General features: G+C 42.8%; 3 non-coding genes across 3 annotated transcripts; all 3 read right to left on the reverse strand.

The window, feature by feature from the left end:
• Positions 1-550: 550 nt before the first annotated feature.
• TRNAA-CGC (transfer RNA alanine (anticodon CGC)) lies at positions 551-622 on the reverse strand. The gene has a single exon. It is a non-coding gene; the product is annotated as a tRNA-Ala (tRNA).
• Positions 623-2,535: 1,913 nt separating this feature from the next.
• On the reverse strand, positions 2,536-2,607 carry TRNAA-CGC (transfer RNA alanine (anticodon CGC)). The gene has a single exon. It is a non-coding gene; the product is annotated as a tRNA-Ala (tRNA).
• An 11,086-nt stretch (positions 2,608-13,693) lies between these two features.
• Positions 13,694-13,765, reverse strand: TRNAA-CGC (transfer RNA alanine (anticodon CGC)). The gene has a single exon. It is a non-coding gene; the product is annotated as a tRNA-Ala (tRNA).
• Positions 13,766-19,076: the final 5,311 nt, after the last annotated feature.

Consider the following 19,076-nt stretch of genomic DNA (forward strand, 5'->3'; position numbering starts at 1 on the left):
TATTTGGGAATTTTTGCATTAACATTTTTCACAACACTGGCGCTGGCCTGCACTTCTGTCATTACCTGGTTGGTTTTATCGACAATATGCCTATATTGACCGATGACTGCTTTACACATGCGCCTAACTTTACTCATACACAGGACACAATCCTTTTCACACAGGAATTCCACATTCTAGCCCAGATAAGAGGGCTAGATGTGGGGTGCACATTCACACAGAACCCATACAATCCCTCAGCAACACAAGCACCCCACATGCTCCTGATTGTGAGTGGTGTCCAGCAGCAAAGTCACACAAAGAGCAAAACAAGTTCTATCACTGATGAATGTCCACAAAAATATTGATATTTCTTTTGTGGATCTCGATATGCTACTTTTTAAATATATTTTAGTGTCATGGCCCACAGATTGTTAATGATGAAAATGGTAAACGTAATTTGCTTGATCTCAACCAAGCTTAGGTTTTCGAGGACGTTGTCTCTACCCTTGTGGCTATGGACAGAATTTATCATTGTTTAAAAGAAACGATTAAAGCCAAAAGAAAAACCTGGAGATGCCGGGGATTGAACCCGGGGCCTCATACATGCGAAGCATGCGCTCTACCACTGAGCTACATCCCCTGTCCCTTACTTTGCTGAAGGATAGTTCACAGCTAAATATGTCACAGCCCCCATTCCGTGAGTATCTTTGTTTTTTCTATAAGAGGGGCCTTTTAAGTCATGTATTGGGGCGTAGAGTTGCTGGCACCTCATCCCTAATTATTCATCATTGGGTTTTTGGGGTAGGGTAAGAAGTTGCAATCATTACCAATGTCCTCCACTTCCTAGACCTGTTTTGATGGCCACGTTCTCTACGAACAGCTCCATCAATGCACCTCAATCCGGAGCTGTGGCATCACCTCCAATGTCAGAACTGGATCCAACTATTTTGCTAGTGTACCTCAACTCTCACGTGCCTGTCGACAATCCCTGCCCCTACACAGCTCTGCCAATGCACCTCAAACCTGGCCCGCAAAACACCCAGTTTCTTCACCACCAGGGACCCACGCCTAGCTGTGCACAACACACCTCAATTACCATAAACAGCACCCAAAAGTAATCTAGCACTGCTCACACACAGATAGCTCTGTCAGTGCAACTCAATCATGACCTTATGCTGCCTGTGATAGTCCAGCCATTTCTCGGTCCTGATCGCCAGAACAACCTGCTATTCCAGTACTTTAATATGTACCACAGACGACTGCCAGTGAACCTCAATTGCTTGACAAAGGTGAAATAATAATTCTGTGTTGCTTTCTTTAAAAGTGAAAAACAAAATATCCGCCCGAATAGGGACTTGAACCCTAGACCCTCAGATTAAAAGTCTGATGCTCTACCGACTGAGCTATCCGGGCCCATTTATGAACTGACATGCCATCTGCATACCTAGGTAAGTATAAGTATTTACCATCTATTTCATTTCCCCTTGCAAAAACCTCTTTCCAAAACAATTGGACTAATAGACATTCCCACCAAATATGCCAATAGGTACCGATGTTACCACACCCTCTCCAACATAGCAGACTTAGCCCCTGATGCACCTTGGCTAATCTCTATGGGGTCAATTGCCATCTTTGAAGCAAATTGTAATTATGCATTTCATATTGCACAGCAATCGTCGATGACCAAACCGTCCAATAGATGGTTAGCCATAAATCTTCGCCTTCTTGTATACCCAAGTCTCTGTCCCATAATACTTTAGCTCTGGGAGAGTGCGTGCATCTTCTGGCTATCAATGCATTATATAAGTTTGCGATGAGGCCTCTAGAGCCTGTTTGCTTATCTAAGACTTGCTTGAATGGTGTAAACGACCGATTTAGATACCCTTCTCAACAACGATCTGTTGAAACACCTTTCAGTTGTAAAAACATAAATGTGGGCATAAACTTTTCATGCAACACCTCATCCAATTCCGTCTTGCTCAAGAATGTACCTTCCTGACATAACTGGCCCGCTGTCAGCAGTCCAACTTTATAGTGGGGCTGATACCCGGCCGGTTTGTGTATTTTATCCCTAATTGGAGGGGCCCACAAAAAACTAAGAGGTGAGGGCCAGGATGTCACTCCTTACATTTCCTTCAATTTGCTCCACAATCGCCATAATGTGGCAAGAATGGGGTGCATCCATATTCCAACCGCTAATTGCCTGTGGGGAACCCACAAGCACTTACCCAGGGTGACTGGAGACAACAAACAATTGTCAAGGTCTACCCATTGTTTGTATTTACTCTCCTTTAAAATATCTACGACAATCCGAAGTTGGGGCTCTCCATAGTACTCCTTTAAGTCTGGGAGGCCTACTCCACCTTCCTCCTGGTCAGCACTGAGTATGCTATGCGCGATTTCTTCCCTCCCCAAAGGAATGTATAAACGTTTTCTTCGCTTCGCTTTGATCTCAACCAAGCTTAGGTTTTCGAGGACGTTGTCTCTACCCTTGTGGCTATGGACAGAATTTATCATTGTTTAAAAGAAACGATTAAAGCCAAAAGAAAAACCTGGAGATGCCGGGGATTGAACCCGGGGCCTCATACATGCGAAGCATGCGCTCTACCACTGAGCTACATCCCCTATCCCTTACTTTGCTGAAGGATAGTTCACAGCTAAATATGTCACAGCCCCTATTCCGTGAGTATCTTTGTTTTTTCTATAAGAGGGGCCTTTTAAGTCATGTATTGGGGCGTAGAGTTGCTGGCACCTCATCCCTAATTATTCATCATTGGGTTTTTGGGGTAGGGTAAGAAGTTGCAATCATTACCAATGTCCTCCACTTCCTAGACCTGTTTTGATGGCCACGTTCTCTACGAACAGCTCCATCAATGCACCTCAATCCGGAGCTGTGGCATCACCTCCAATGTCAGAACTGGATCCAACTATTTTGCTAGTGTACCTCAACTCTCACGTGCCTGTCGACAATCCCTGCCCCTACACAGCTCTGCCAATGCACCTCAAACCTGGCCCGCAAAACACCCAGTTTCTTCACCACCAGGGACCCACGCCTAGCTGTGCACAACACACCTCAATTACCATAAACAGCACCCAAAAGTAATCTAGCACTGCTCACACACAGATAGCTCTGTCAGTGCAACTCAATCATGACCTTATGCTGCCTGTGATAGTCCAGCCATTTCTCGGTCCTGATCGCCAGAACAACCTGCTATTCCAGTACTTTAATATGTACCACAGACGACTGCCAGTGAACCTCAATTGCTTGACAAAGGTGAAATAATAATTCTGTGTTGCTTTCTTTAAAAGTGAAAAACAAAATATCCGTCCGAATAGGGACTTGAACCCTAGACCCTCAGATTAAAAGTCTGATGCTCTACCGACTGAGCTATCCGGGCCCATTTATGAACTGACATGCCATCTGCATACCTAGGTAAGTATAAGTATTTACCAGAACACTTTTGTGTGATTTGACTTTTTAAGTCCGATCAATTATAAGTATAACCATCTCGATCAACACACGTCTTCATTTTGCCCACCAACGTCCCTGCAGAGCTTTGTGTGGCAGGATAGGCTGCTGATTGGCTTATGAGCTGTCCCAAAGAGACTAATACATATCCTTCTATTGCCACTCACTTCAAGCCTCTTCTGCCCGTCTCCTCCCAGTATGAAGGGCGCCCGCCCAGTATCACCAGTACAGCAAGGGTTACTCAGTGTAGTGTTGTATTTCTCAAATCACAACAAGCGGAGCTTTCCTTTTCCTTTTATCCACCCTAGCACGGAAGAGTAAACGATTCCGAAATACCACTGGTAAGAGAGACATATCAGAGATGACAAAACGGACGGCTTACACGCGTGCTGACAGTAATGGTCCATACCTGTTCGCCTAAATTACCAAGAAGTCTGCAAGGGCTGTTTCTGTCCGCGTTTTAGCAGCAGTACACTGACCAAAAAAAATGTACAAAGTTACTGTTTTCTCAAGACTACAGTGAATGAGATACGTTCTCTTATCGAACTCATTCATCACATTTTGGGATGGTCTCTGTACTTTTAAGTTGAAATACCATAGCGAAGTAAACATTTATGAAAATACGTTCAAACAGAAAACCAATCACACTAATAATAACAATTTAGGATAAAAAAAAATGTGCTTTCCCTGACCGGGAATCGAACCCGGGCCGCGGCGCTCTCCCTAACCACTAGACCACCAGGGAGCATATATATATATGTGAACCATGTCCCACATGTACCTGCAAGTGCCATCATGAATTTCTGGCTGTGGCATGTGTTCCATACATTTCTTTCATAGGAATTCCAAAAGCAATGACTGGATGCCAGAAACAATCTCGGTCCTGCAATGCAGATCAATTTCGATTTCACTTTACAAATCTTTTTTCCAGCCTCCATTTACTTTGCAGCATGAAAATACTGTGGCAAGCAGCTCACATATATACTGTAATAACTCACATGGGCAGTCGCTCAGTGGTACAGCGGATACTTTGCATCATCTTCATAAATAATTGTGTTAAAGCCTGCATCCTCGCATTTTATTTCACATCATGTTAATATTTTGTTAATTTCTTTTCGTAAGTCTTCATGCAGAATTATCAATAAGACAGTCCCAGCAAGACAGAGAAAATATGCCTGTATAAATGTGCTCCTATGAACTGGAATACTCAACACTTTTCATCACTCGCAATCAAGTAAGGTTCTTTGCAGCCACCCATGCACAAGGGTTACTGATGCACCCTAAAAGCCTGTGGCTCATAAAAAGTAACTGGGACAGACATTCACATCTGCTTTTAAAAAACAAAATGTAATTAACTCTTCATTGATTTTTTTTTTCGGGAGCAACAAAAACGAAATGCACGTCGAGAATGACATGACATCACAGAGTGTTAGCAAGTCAACAGCAACAATAATCCTGCACACCTGCCAAAGCAAACATATTGCTATCTCTGTCAATCAACCAACTTTAGCAAACTCCACCCACCCTCCCTTTTTCCGGGGTGCAACATGTATCAAGGGCAACAAAAATGATTTAATCATCAAAGAAGGTAACCAACCCAGGACCTCTCTGGGGTATTGGGAAATCAAATGTACATTACCATAAACAGCACCCCCAAAGTAATCTAGCACTGCTCACACACAGATAGCTCTGTCCGTGCACCTCAATCATGACCTCATGCTGCCCTGTTATTCCAGCCATTTCTCAGCCCTGGTCGTCAGAACAACCTGCTATTCCAGTACTTTAATATGTACCACAGATGACTGCCAGTGCACCTCAATTGCTTGAGAAAGGTGAAATAATAATTATGTGTTGCTTTCTTTAAAAGTGAAAAACAAAGTATCACTGAGCTATCCGGGCTCATACCTGGCATGATGAACCATCTCCATACCTAGGAAGGTATAAGTATTTACCAGAACATTTTTGGGCGATTTGAGATTTTAAGTCCGATCAATTATAAGTATAACCATCTCGATCAACACACGTCTTCATTTTGCCCACCAACGTCCCTGCAGAGCTATGTGTGGCAGGATAGGCTGCTGATTGCCTTATGAGCTGTCCCAAAGAGACTAATACATATCTTTCTGTTGCCACTCACTTCAAGCCTCTTCTGCCTGTATCAAGGGCAACAAAGATGATTTAATCATCAAAGAAGGTAACCAACCCAGGACCTCTCAGGTGTATGGGGAAATCAAATGTACATCAGCAACCGAGTTGATGTTAACTTGTTGTACACTGCTTTTAGTCCAGACTTACTGGCATGCTCGTTTACACCCATCTCATGACTTTATCCTTCAATTAAACAATATAAATGGGGAGAAGAAGTGATATGCCCTGATATGTGCTGGTGTGTGGACTAGTGCATGCCTGGATTCTGCCTGCATTCCGTCCAGGAAGTACCTTATGCTGACCTTTTGTTTCAGTGTGTGAGCGTTGGTTGGTTGAGAGTTGGTCCGTCTGCAGACTAATGCTTTGAATGCATTATCTACTGTTTGCATGTTCTTGTTATGAACTATACTGTTCAACGGACATTTAATGCCTTTTGATGGAGTCTTACGGTAGATAGAGACTCTGTGGATTCTGCTATGCATGTCGTATCTTATTTGATGGAAGGCATGTGCTCAATGGTCATGGCGGTGAACAGGGGTGGGTGCTGTTTAATTGTTGCATCTTTTCCCTTATATTCTGGCCCTATGGGAGAGTAATGGTGGGATTGGCATTTTTTATGGGGATGTGTGCTTTGTGATTGATGACTGTGCTGTTGTGCAATGGCACTGGTGGGGAAGGGGTGGTTGGAGCAACTGCTGTTTAGATTTGGGCTCCTTTTGTTTGAGTTGGCTTCCAATTTGTTTATCTTAATTCCAGTTTGCGCATGCAGGCTTGGGATGGCTGTTGTCAATAGTTCTATTTGGGGTGTTGACGTTTGGTGGAAGGGTTGGTACTTATCCATGCTTTTACACTATAAATAGTAGTTGAAGTCTTGTTGCAGATGTTTGTTGGTTTTGGTGTGGGTTCTGGGACTTGTTGCTGAGGATTTTTGAGGAGGTTATTCTGATAGTGAAAATATTGGGCATAGGGTTCTGAGGTGATAGTTGGAATGGGTTATGATTTTGTACATAATGGTATTTTGTTGAGACCTATGTTATACTGGGTTTCTTACAATTAAGGCTGTCTTGACTGTGTGTGTGTTTTTTGTTTTATGTGTAGAGCGGGGTGGGGGGTTGAGACATGTGTTGCTCCACTTTATGGGATGGGCTGGATGATTGTCACAGTGTTTAATAGATGGTTTGTGGACGAATGATAGTTATGAGTCTATGTGGAGATATGGAGTGTTTTAGTGAGTTATGAAGGGGCCTGTTTCGTTGTGTATTTGGAATGTGTAAGGGTTGAACTGTGTGCGGAAGAGGAAGAACATTTTGGCTAAACTTTGGAGGGAGAAAGTTGATGTGGCGATCTTGCAAGAAACACATTTAATTGATGGGTCTGGTGATTCACTGAATAATTCGAGATATACAAAGGTTTTCTTGAATTGCTACTCCTCCAACTCCCGAGTTGTTGGAATATTGTTGAAGAAAGGCTTGAATGCATGTGTTGAAAAAGTGAGTATGGATGACAAGGGGCGTATTATACTTATTGATCTTAAATGTGAGGGCTTGCTGTTAACTGTGGGATCTGTGTATGTGCCATGTGCGGGTGGGGGGCCCTTTTTTGATTCGCTAAAGGGGAGGCTTAGTGATATGGGAGGTGAAATTATTGTTTTGGGAGGGGATTTTAATTGTGTGATTGACCCCAAGATGGATAGGTCATCGATGTGCAGGTTTACTGGGCAAAAATCGAGTAGGGAGTTTCGAGACTTTTTGGATGTTTATAACTTGGTGGATACCTGGAGACATTTTCATTGGAGGGATAGGGGGTTCTTATTTTATTCACTGGTACATGATTCTTATTCTAGGCTTGACTACATATTGATGTCGGATAGACTGGTTGAGAATGTAAGGGAGGTGTTTATGGGTGAACGGCACATTTCGGATCACTCAATGGTAATGACCAAGTTGATGTTATTTGCTGAGAGGCAGGATCTTAGTAGATGGAGGTTGAAACCTGTTGTGTTAAGTAACCAGGATGCTGTGGACGCATTAATGATTTTCATACCTGTTTTTTTTTTTTTTTTTAGATGAATGAGGGTACGGCAGACAATATGGTGGTGTGGGATGCTTTTAAAGCTTCTGTTAGAGGGGAACTGATGAACTGGACTGCACGGATGCGTAGGGGGGGTGAAGCCAGATTGGTGGAGCTTGAAAGGGTACTTGGTGACTTACAACAGAGTTATGCTTTGTCGAGAGATGAGAATATTACATTTAAAATCTTAGATGCTAAGGCATTACTAAGAGGGCCAGGATTCCCTGGTACATTATGGTCAAGAGTGTTAAAGATGGAGGATTTGGGTATCCGGTTTTGAGAAATTATTGTAGTGGTTTCTTGTTGAAGAGTCTTGTTACTATGGTATTGATCTGAACCGGATGTCGTGGTGGGTACAAATTGAGATGCAGCGGTTTTTGCCTTATGATATTAAATGTTTATTTTCTTTTGGGAAGTTGCCTAAGAAGGTAGAGTGTTTGAAATCTGTGTTGGCTACTAAAGAGGCGTTGTCGTCGTGGATTGTTGGTACTGGTCAGGGTTTATATCTTTATGAGGAGGCCTCACTTTGGCATAATCCTGGTCTGCTGTTTGATAATAAGGTACTGTCTTGGAAGACTTGGATTCAGAGAGGGGTTTTGACTATTGGAGATGTGTGGAATGAGGCTGGGGTAGTGCCTTTTGAGAGTTTGGTAGAGAAATTTGATTTGAGGAACAGGGAGTTGCGGAGGTATAATATTTTGGTGGCTTTACTCGTTGAGCGGAGAGAGATGTTGGATGCTCCTTTTTTGAAAAAGCCGGAGAACTTTGGTCTTTTGGAGATGGGTTTCCAAAGGGTGTCTACGTTTACGCAGTTTATGCTTCCGGACAGGCAATGGTTGGATTCGTGGGAAAAGTTGAGGTTATCATGGACAGAGGAGTTGGGTAGGGAGGTAGCATTGAGAGAATGGCATAAGATTTGGAGAGTGCCGACGACAGCCAAAGTGGATTTGCAATTACGCTACATCCATCAAAGGATAGTGGGCAGGATCTATTGGACTCCAGCATGTATGTGCAAATTAGGTTTGGTTGATGATGCTTTATGTTGGGGTTGTGGGAAAGAACGGGGTACTCTGTTACATATGTTATGGCATTGTGAAAGGGTGGAGGCTTTTGGAGGGAGGTTCTTGACAGGATCGACCAGATCTGGAATATTGTCTATCCATGCAATCCCTTGGCAGTTATATTTTTGTCTTATGGAGGTGGGCGTACTGTGAGTTGGGTGACGTTGTGTGCAGTGCGTAAAGTTTTGTTGGTGGCAGCCAAACAGGTGTTGAAGGTCTGGAAGACACGGAAAAAGCCGACAGTGGAGGAGTGGATTTTGGATGTTAGAGCTTTATCGAGGTTTGAAAGGACAATGTTTCGTAAAACGAGATAAGGCAGACCTTTATGATGAAATGTGGGGGGAGTTGGATGATCTTTATGGATAAGGCTAAGTTGTGTTATGGAGTGGAGTGCACTGGTTTACTTTCAAGTACTGTAGTTTTGGGGGTGGGGGGTTTTGTGTTGTTTGAGTGGTTGTTTGTGTGGTCTTGTTAGTATGTTGTTGTTTGTTTGGTACATTTGATTTGATTTTTGATTGATTTTACAGTTTATGATGGTGGGATACGGGGTTATGATATGAATTTCTGTTGTATTGCTTCCCACTATTGTATGTTATGCAGTTCAATGACTTTAGTTGATGTTACTGTTGTTTGTTGACTATTGTTGAAAATAAGAAATAAAGTTATTTAAAAAAATAAAAAAAAAACAATATAAATGGAAGCCATTCTGAGTCTATCATGCTCTCCATCTCAAATATTTGAAAAGCTTACTGATCCATTCTCTCTGTGTCGGAAGATGTAGGCTCTTCGAGTGGTTTGCCATACACACCCTCCGATAACAGTAAATTCCTTGCCATATGGGCCAATCTGATATGCAGATCTCCCACTTCCTATTGATCAAATAGTAACAGCATCGAGGAAAGGGGACTTTCAATTCCATCTATTTCATTTCCCCTTGCAAAAACCTCTTTCCAAAACAATTGGACTAATAGACATTCCCACCAAATATGCCAATAGGTACCGATGTTACCACACCCTCTCCAACATAGCAGACTTAGCCCCTGATGCACCTTGGCTAATCTCTATGGGGTCAATTGCCATCTTTGAAGCAAATTGTAATTATGCATTTCATATTGCACAGCAATCGTCGATGACCAAACCGTCCAATAGATGGTTAGCCATAAATCTTCGCCTTCTTGTATACCCAAGTCTCTGTCCCATAATACTTTAGCTCTGGGAGAGTGCGTGCATCTTCTGGCTATCAATGCATTATATAAGTTTGCGATGAGGCCTCTAGAGCCTGTTTGCTTATCTAAGACTTGCTTGAATGGTGTAAACGACCGATTTAGATACCCTTCTCAACAACGATCTGTTGAAACACCTTTCAGTTGTAAAAACATAAATGTGGGCATAAACTTTTCATGCAACACCTCATCCAATTCCATCTTGCTCAAGAATGTACCTTCCTGACATAACTGGCCCGCTGTCATCAGTCCAACTTTATAGTGGGGCTGATACCCGGCCGGTTTGTGTATTTTATCCCTAATTGGAGGGGCCCACAAAAAACTAAGAGGTGAGGGCCAGGATGTCACTCCTTACATTTCCTTCAATTTGCTCCACAATCGCCATAATGTGGCAAGAATGGGGTGCATCCATATTCCAACCGCTAATTGCCTGTGGGGAACCCACAAGCACTTACCCAGGGTGACTGGAGACAACAAACAATTGTCAAGGTCTACCCATTGTTTGTATTTACTCTCCTTTAAAATATCTACGACAATCCGAAGTTGGGGCTCTCCATAGTACTCCTTTAAGTCTGGGAGGCCTACTCCACCTTCCTCCTGGTCAGCACTGAGTATGCTATGCCCGATTTCTTCCCTCCCCAAAGGAATGTATAAACGTTTTCTTCGCTTCGTGGGAGAATAAGGTTGGTACTTATATCAGTAGTGCTTCGAATAGAAATAGGTCTGGGCCAAACAGTCATCTATAGTGTCACATCTGCTTTTAATGTCTTGTCTCTTCTCTGTTAATTTTCCCCCAAAATACAGACATGGCTTCCGTCAAACCTCTTGGATTAACTCAGTGTATGTGTTGGATTGAATTTTATTGATAAAGCACAAAGTTCGCCCAAAAGCATCTTGATGTTCGCTGTAACACAGCGAAAGAAAAAGCCTAAAAGAGGAGCGTTTTAAGAGCTTTGCTCAATGCACAGTGAACAGGGGTAGTTCTAAGCGAAGGATAGAGACGGTTCAAGAGAGCTACATCGGCCACTGAAGAGGAGCGGCCGCCAATACGGCTATACCTGACCGTAGGAACAGTCATCAGAAAGGCGTTAGCTGACCGCAAAGCTCGGCTCGGGATGTAAGGCAGGAATTTATTCTGCCCCCTGGCCATACAAACCCTGATGGACCAAACAGAGCGCCTTAACATCTGGGAAATAGGAAAAGCATCTGGGTGGACATTTGGGAAGAGAGAGCATTGGTGGCTGAGAAAAGGGCACAGATGTTTAAGGGATGTGGTGTACGTGAAAGGGAGGATTGTACCACTATGTTATAGCATATAGTACAAAAGAAATGCATTCAATTATACCGTGTGCCTCATGGACGTGGCTGGCTAGACTGTGCGCAATAGAAAGGACTTGCATAAGACATGGATGACCATGTCCTGTGCATTTAAGTGCTTTAGTATCATAGATGGACATAGAGTGTGGCAGAGTGCATTAATATGACTATCTGCAAACGTACACAATACCCTGTGTGAATCTATGTCTATATCTGTTATAAAGATGACGTTGTCAGAGTCTCTAATTTTGAAACACCAATCACACACATTTCCTGAGATGGCATATGATAAAAAAACTTCAGGGTTTGCAACGATGCACCTCGGGGATAGGCTGCTGCACTGCTCCAGCGCTGTTTACCCTAGCCCCAGTTACACAGGTTATCTTGGGAATAACGAAGGTTGCATGTGAACAACCTGTGCTAATTCAGAAATTGTTCATGTATTTAAAATTGAGTGAGTTCTGAAGTCGGGGAGTTGCGTCACGTCTCCATTAAATCACTCTGCAGTACCTTTCTTCTGTTCTTATTCTAGCCATCACTATAGATAAGTCTAGGGGGACACGTATGTCCTTTTTAGCCAAGCTGAACATATTTCAACATTGCGTGTGCATCCCTTTTACGTGTCATCAGTAAATGAATGACTAGGAACCGATAGCTATGAAGGTCACCATAGCCATGTGTATACTTTCTATGAAGAGTGTGTTGAAACTTTCCAGAGTCCTGTTATTCCCCCGATGGTATACAGTACTAGTTTCATGCCCTACCCTATTACAATGAAAGTTAACCTCCATCTCTTTGAATTCTAATTGCCCCCATTGCCTGTGACAATCACTGCAAGGTGCCCTTCCATTAAAACAACACCCCATTCATAAAGCCGATCCCATCATGGTTGTTACTGAAGCATGGTGCAAAACCAAGAGGTACTTGCATTAATTAGGTTTATGAAGTACACCATATGACCACCTAGAACCATCATATGTCTGTTTCTACTTATGAATAGTTAGCCATGCATCCCTCCCATGTTCCACTCAACACATTTTTTGAGCTAATGCCACACTGGGTTTCATTCAAAAATGTTTCAAATTGTCATCCGGCTATTGATAATATCCACCTTGCAAACAGTGCCTTCGGAAATTCATCGAGCCTTAAAAACATAATTAAAACAAGCATTGGCAAAGCCAACAGTTTTGGCTATTGTGTTGGCATGGGTTAGGCATTTGCCAGCCACTGCTTACTGGCAGTACCTTACGAAAACAGCTGAACCTATACATGGGCATAAGATAGCAGTGTCTCACAAAAAACATATACAATTCCTATGCACAAGCAAAAACTATTTCCCGTGTCAGTGCCTGTTTTTAACAGGACCTGCAAGAAACAGATAAAAATCAAGTGCCTGAAAGCACACTTTGTTCAGGTATTTCTATACACGAACAGCGAATTTACAATGAATTTTACAACTGCGCTTAAGCAATTAACACTCATCAGACTGCTTAGAAATAACATTGGCAGGCCGAAATTTACCGAAGTCACTCTATCACAAATCTAGCACATAGAGATATCAGGAGAATGCGTGTTGGGTGTAGAGGGGCACGTAGTGGGTGGGAATAGCCAAACAGATTAGAATGGCCATGGACAGTTAATAGCTGTCTCCCTTCTCATGTGTTGTTTCCCTCTACCCAATGGAAACTGGGTATGGCACTGCAATATACATGGGCGATTGCATCTGTTCCAAAGGGCCTTGGAGGAAGGAAAAAAACAAAAGAGGGAGGATGGGATGGGGGAAAATGGAAGGAGGGATGCAGGACTGAGGAAGAGAGGGAGGTAAGAAGGCAGAAAATAGAGAGTCTTCTGTGGTGCTTGGAGGTGCGTTCCGTATTTGGGAATTTTTGCATTAACATTTTTCACAACACTGGCGCTGGCCTGCACTTCTGTCATTACCTGGTTGGTTTTATCGACAATATGCCTATATTGACCGATGACTGCTTTACACATGCGCCTAACTTTACTCATACACAGGACACAATCCTTTTCACACAGGAATTCCACATTCTAGCCCAGATAAGAGGGCTAGATGTGGGGTGCACATTCACACAGAACCCATACAATCCCTCAGCAACACAAGCACCCCACATGCTCCTGATTGTGAGTGGTGTCCAGCAGCAAAGTCACACAAAGAGCAAAACAAGTTCTATCACTGATGAATGTCCACAAAAATATTGATATTTCTTTTGTGGATCTCGATACGCTACTTTTTAAATATATTTTAGTGTCATGGCCCACAGATTGTTAATGATGAAAATGGTAAACGTAATTTGCTTGATCTCAACCAAGCTTAGGTTTTCGAGGACGTTGTCTCTACCCTTGTGGCTATGGACAGAATTTATCATTGTTTAAAAGAAACGATTAAAGCCAAAAGAAAAACCTGGAGATGCCGGGGATTGAACCCGGGGCCTCATACATGCGAAGCATGCGCTCTACCACTGAGCTCCATCCCCTGTCCCTTACTTTGCTGAAGGATAGTTCACAGCTAAATATGTCAGAGCCCCTATTCCGTGAGTATCTTTGTTTTTTCTATAAGAGGGGCCTTTTAAGTCATGTATTGGGGCGTAGAGTTGCTGGCACCTCATCCCTAATTATTCATCATTGGGTTTTTGGGGTGGGTAAGAAGTTGCAATCATTACCAATGTCCTCCACTTCCTAGACCTGTTTTGATGGCCACGTTCTCTACGAACAGCTCCATCAATGCACCTCAATCCGGAGCTGTGGCATCACCTCCAATGTCAGAACTGGATCCAACTATTTTGCTAGTGTACCTCAACTCTCACGTGCCTGTCGACAATCCCTGCCCCTACACAGCTCTGCCAATGCACCTCAAACCTGGCCCGCAAAACACCCAGTTTCTTCACCACCAGGGACCCACGCCTAGCTGTGCACAACACACCTCAATTACCATAAACAGCACCCAAAAGTAATCTAGCACTGCTCACACACAGATAGCTCTGTCAGTGCAACTCAATCATGACCTTATGCTGCCTGTGATAGTCCAGCCATTTCTCGGTCCTGATCGCCAGAACAACCTGCTATTCCAGTACTTTAATATGTACCACAGACGACTGCCAGTGAACCTCAATTGCTTGACAAAGGTGAAATAATAATTCTGTGTTGCTTTCTTTAAAAGTGAAAAACAAAATATCCGCCCGAATAGGGACTTGAACCCTAGACCCTCAGATTAAAAGTCTGATGCTCTACCGACTGAGCTATCCGGGCCCATTTATGAACTGACATGCCATCTGCATACCTAGGTAAGTATAAGTATTTACCAGAACACTTTTGTGTGATTTGACTTTTTAAGTCCGATCAATTATAAGTATAACCATCTCGATCAACACACGTCTTCATTTTGCCCACCAACGTCCCTGCAGAGCTTTGTGTGGCAGGATAGGCTGCTGATTGGCTTATGAGCTGTCCCAAAGAGACTAATACATATCCTTCTATTGCCACTCACTTCAAGCCTCTTCTGCCCGTCTCCTCCCAGTATGAAGGGCGCCCGCCCAGTATCACCAGTACAGCAAGGGTTACTCAGTGTAGTGTTGTATTTCTCAAATCACAACAAGCGGAGCTTTCCTTTTCCTTTTATCCACCCTAGCACGGAAGAGTAAACGATTCCGAAATACCACTGGTAAGAGAGACATATCAGAGATGACAAAACGGACGGCTTACACGCGTGCTGACAGTAATGGTCCATACCTGTTCGCCTAAATTACCAAGAAGTCTGCAAGGGCTGTTTCTGTCCGCGTTTTAGCAGCAGTACACTGACCAAAAAAAATGTACAAAGTTACTGTTTTCTCAAGACTACAGTGAATGAGATACGTTCTCTTATCGAACTCATTCATCACATTTTGGGATGGTCTCTGTACTTTTAAGTTGAAATACCATAGCGAAGTAAACATTTATGAAAATACGTTCAAACAGAAAACCAATCACACTAATAATAACAACTTAGGATAAAAAAAAAATGTGCTTTCCCTGACCGGGAATCGAATCCGGGCCGCGGCGCGCCGAATCCTAACCACTAGACCACCAGGGAGCATATATATATATGAACCATGTCCCACATGTACCTGCAAGTGCCATCATGAATTTCTGGCTGTGGCATGTGTTTCATACATTTCTTTCATAGGAATTCCAAAAGCAATGACTGGATGCCAGAAACAATCTCGGTCCTGCAATGCAGATCAATTTCGATTTCACTTTACAAATCTTTTTTCCAGCCTCCATTTACTTTGCAGCATGAAAATACTGTGGCAAGCAGCTCACATATATACTGTAATAACTCACATGGGCAGTCGCTCAGTGGTACAGCAGATACTTTGCATCATCTTCATAAATAATTGTGTTAAAGCCTGCATCCTCGCATTTTATTTCACATCATGTTAATATTTTGTTAATTTCTTTTCGTAAGTCTTCATGCAGAATTATCAATAAGACAGTCCCAGCAAGACAGAGAAAATATGCCTGTATAAATGTGCTCCTATGAACTGGAATACTCAACACTTTTCATCACTCGCAATCAAGTAAGGTTCTTTGCAGCCACCCATGCACAAGGGTTACTGATGCACCCTAAAAGCCTGTGGCTCATAAAAAGTAACTGGGACAGACATTCACATCTGCTTTTAAAAAACAAAATGTAATTAACTCTTCATTGATTTTTTTTTCGGGAGCAACAAAAACGAAATGCACGTCGAGAATGACATGACATCACAGAGTATTAGCAAGTCAACAGCAACAATAATCCTGCACACCTGCCAAAGCAAACATATTGCTATCTCTGTCAATCAACCAACTTTAGCAAACTCCACCCACCCTCCCTTTTTCCGGGGTGCAACATGTATCAAGGGCAACAAAAATGATTTAATCATCAAAGAAGGTAACCAACCCAGGACCTCTCTGGGGTATTGGGAAATCAAATGTACATTACCATAAACAGCACCCCCAAAGTAATCTAGCACTGCTCACACACAGATAGCTCTGTCCGTGCACCTCAATCATGACCTCATGCTGCACTGTTATTCCAGCCATTTCTCAGCCCTGGTCGTCAGAACAACCTGCTATTCCAGTACTTTAATATGTACCACAGATGACTGCCAGTGCACCTCAATTGCTTGAGAAAGGTGAAATAATAATTATGTGTTGCTTTCTTTAAAAGTGAAAAACAAAGTATCACTGAGCTATCCGGGCTCATACCTGGCATGATGAACCATCTCCATACCTAGGAAGGTATAAGTATTTACCAGAACATTTTTGGGCGATTTGAGATTTTAAGTCCGATCAATTATAAGTATAACCATCTCGATCAACACACGTCTTCATTTTGCCCACCAACGTCCCTGCAGAGCTATGTGTGGCAGGATAGGCTGCTGATTGGCTTATGAGCTGTCCCAAAGAGACTAATACATATCTTTCTATTGCCACTCACTTCAAGCCTGTTCTGCCTGTATCAGGGGCAACAAAGATGATTTAATCATCAAAGAAGGTAACCAACCCAGGGCCTCTCAGGTGTATGGGGAAATCAAATGTACATCAGCAACCGAGTTGATGTTAACTTGTTGTACACTGCTTTTAGTCCAGACTTACTGGCATGCTCGTTTACACCCATCTCATGACATTATTCTTCAATTAAACAATATAAATGGGGAGAAGAAGTGATATGCCCTGATATGTGCTGGTGTGTGGACTAGTGCATGCCTGGATTCTGCCTGCATTCCGTCCAGGAAGTACCTTATGCTGACCTTTTGTTTCAGTGTGTGAGCGTTGGTTGGTTGAGAGTTGGTCTGTCTGCAGACTAATGCTTTGAATGCATTATCTACTGTTTGCATGTTCTTGTTATGAACTATACTGTTCAACGGACATTTAATGCCTTTTGATGGAGTCTTACGGTAGATAGAGACTCTGTGGATTCTGCTATGCATGTCGTATCTTATTTGATGGAAGGCATGTGCTCAATGGTCATGGCGGTGAACAGGGGTGGGTGCTGTTTAATTGTTGCATCTTTTCCCTTATATTCTGGCCCTATGGGAGAGTAATGGTGGGATTGGCATTTTTTATGGGGATGTGTGCTTTGTGATTGATGACTGTGCTGTTGTGCAATGGCACTGGTGGGGAAGGGGTGGTTGGAGCAACTGCTGTTTAGATTTGGGCTCCTTTTGTTTGAGTTGGCTTCCAATTTGTTTATCTTAATTCCAGTTTGCGCATGCAGGCTTGGGATGGCTGTTGTCAATAGTTCTATTTGGGGTGTTGACGTTTGGTGGAAGGGTTGGTACTTATCCATGCTTTTACACTATAAATAGTAGTTGAAGTCTTGTTGCAGATGTTTGTTGGTTTTGGTGTGGGTTCTGGGACTTGTTGCTGAGGATTTTTGAGGAGGTTATTCTGATAGTGAAAATATTGGGCATAGGGTTCTGAGGTGATAGTTGGAATGGGTTATGATTTTGTACATAATGGTATTTTGTAGAGACCTATGTTATACTGGGTTTCTTACAATTAAGGCTGTCTTGACTGTGTGTGTGTTTTTTGTTTTATGTGTAGAGCGGGGTGGGGGGTTGAGACATGTGTTGCTCCACTTTATGGGATGGGCTGGATGATTGTCACAGTGTTTAATAGATGGTTTGTGGACGAATGATAGTTATGAGTCTATGTGGAGATATGGAGTGTTTTAGTGAGTTATGAAGGGGCCTGTTTTGTTGTGTATTTGGAATGTGTAAGGGTTGAACTGTGTGCGGAAGAGGAAGAACATTTTGGCTAAACTTTGGAGGGAGAAAGTTGATGTGGCGATCTTGCAAGAAACACATTTAATTGATGGGTCTGGTGATTCACTGAATAATTCGAGATATACAAAGGTTTTCTTGAATTGCTACTCCTCCAACTCCCGAGTTGTTGGAATATTGTTGAAGAAAGGCTTGAATGCATGTGTTGAAAAAGTGAGTATGGATGACAAGGGGCGTATTATACTTATTGATCTTAAATGTGAGGGCTTGCTGTTAACTGTGGGATCTGTGTATGTGCCATGTGCGGGTGGGGGGCCCTTTTTTGATTCGCTAAAGGGGAGGCTTAGTGATATGGGAGGTGAAATTATTGTTTTGGGAGGGGATTTTAATTGTGTGATTGACCCCAAGATGGATAGGTCATCGATGTGCAGGTTTACTGGGCAAAAATCGAGTAGGGAGTTTCGAGACTTTTTGGATGTTTATAACTTGGTGGATACCTGGAGACATTTTCATTGGAGGGATAGGGGGTTCTCATTTTATTCACTGGTACATGATTCTTATTCTAGGCTTGACTACATATTGATGTCGGATAGACTGGTTGAGAATGTAAGGGAGGTGTTTATGGGTGAACGGCACATTTCGGATCACTCAATGGTAATGACCAAGTTGATGTTATTTGCTAAGAGGCAGGATCTTAGTAGATGGAGGTTGAAACCTGTTGTGTTAAGCAACCAGGTTGCTGTGGACGCATTAATGAATTTCATACCTGTTTTTTGTTTTTTTTTTTAGATGAATGAGGGTACGGCAGACAATATGGTGGTGTGGGATGCTTTTAAAGCTTCTGTTAGAGGGGAACTGATGAACTGGACTGCACGGATGCGTAGGGGGGGTGAAGCCAGATTGGTGGAGCTTGAAAAGGTACTTGGTGACTTACAACAGAGTTATGCTTTGTCGAGAGATGAGAATATTACATTTAAAATCTTAGATGCTAAGGCATTACTAAGAGGGCCAGGATTCCCTGGTACATTATGGTCAAGAGTGT

The sequence above is a fragment of the Ambystoma mexicanum genome (genome assembly GCF_040938575.1).
Source record: "Ambystoma mexicanum isolate Mex_15411 chromosome 12 unlocalized genomic scaffold, UKY_AmexF1_1 Mex_chr12_unloc.2, whole genome shotgun sequence".
Taxonomy (NCBI): Eukaryota; Metazoa; Chordata; class Amphibia; order Caudata; family Ambystomatidae; genus Ambystoma; species Ambystoma mexicanum.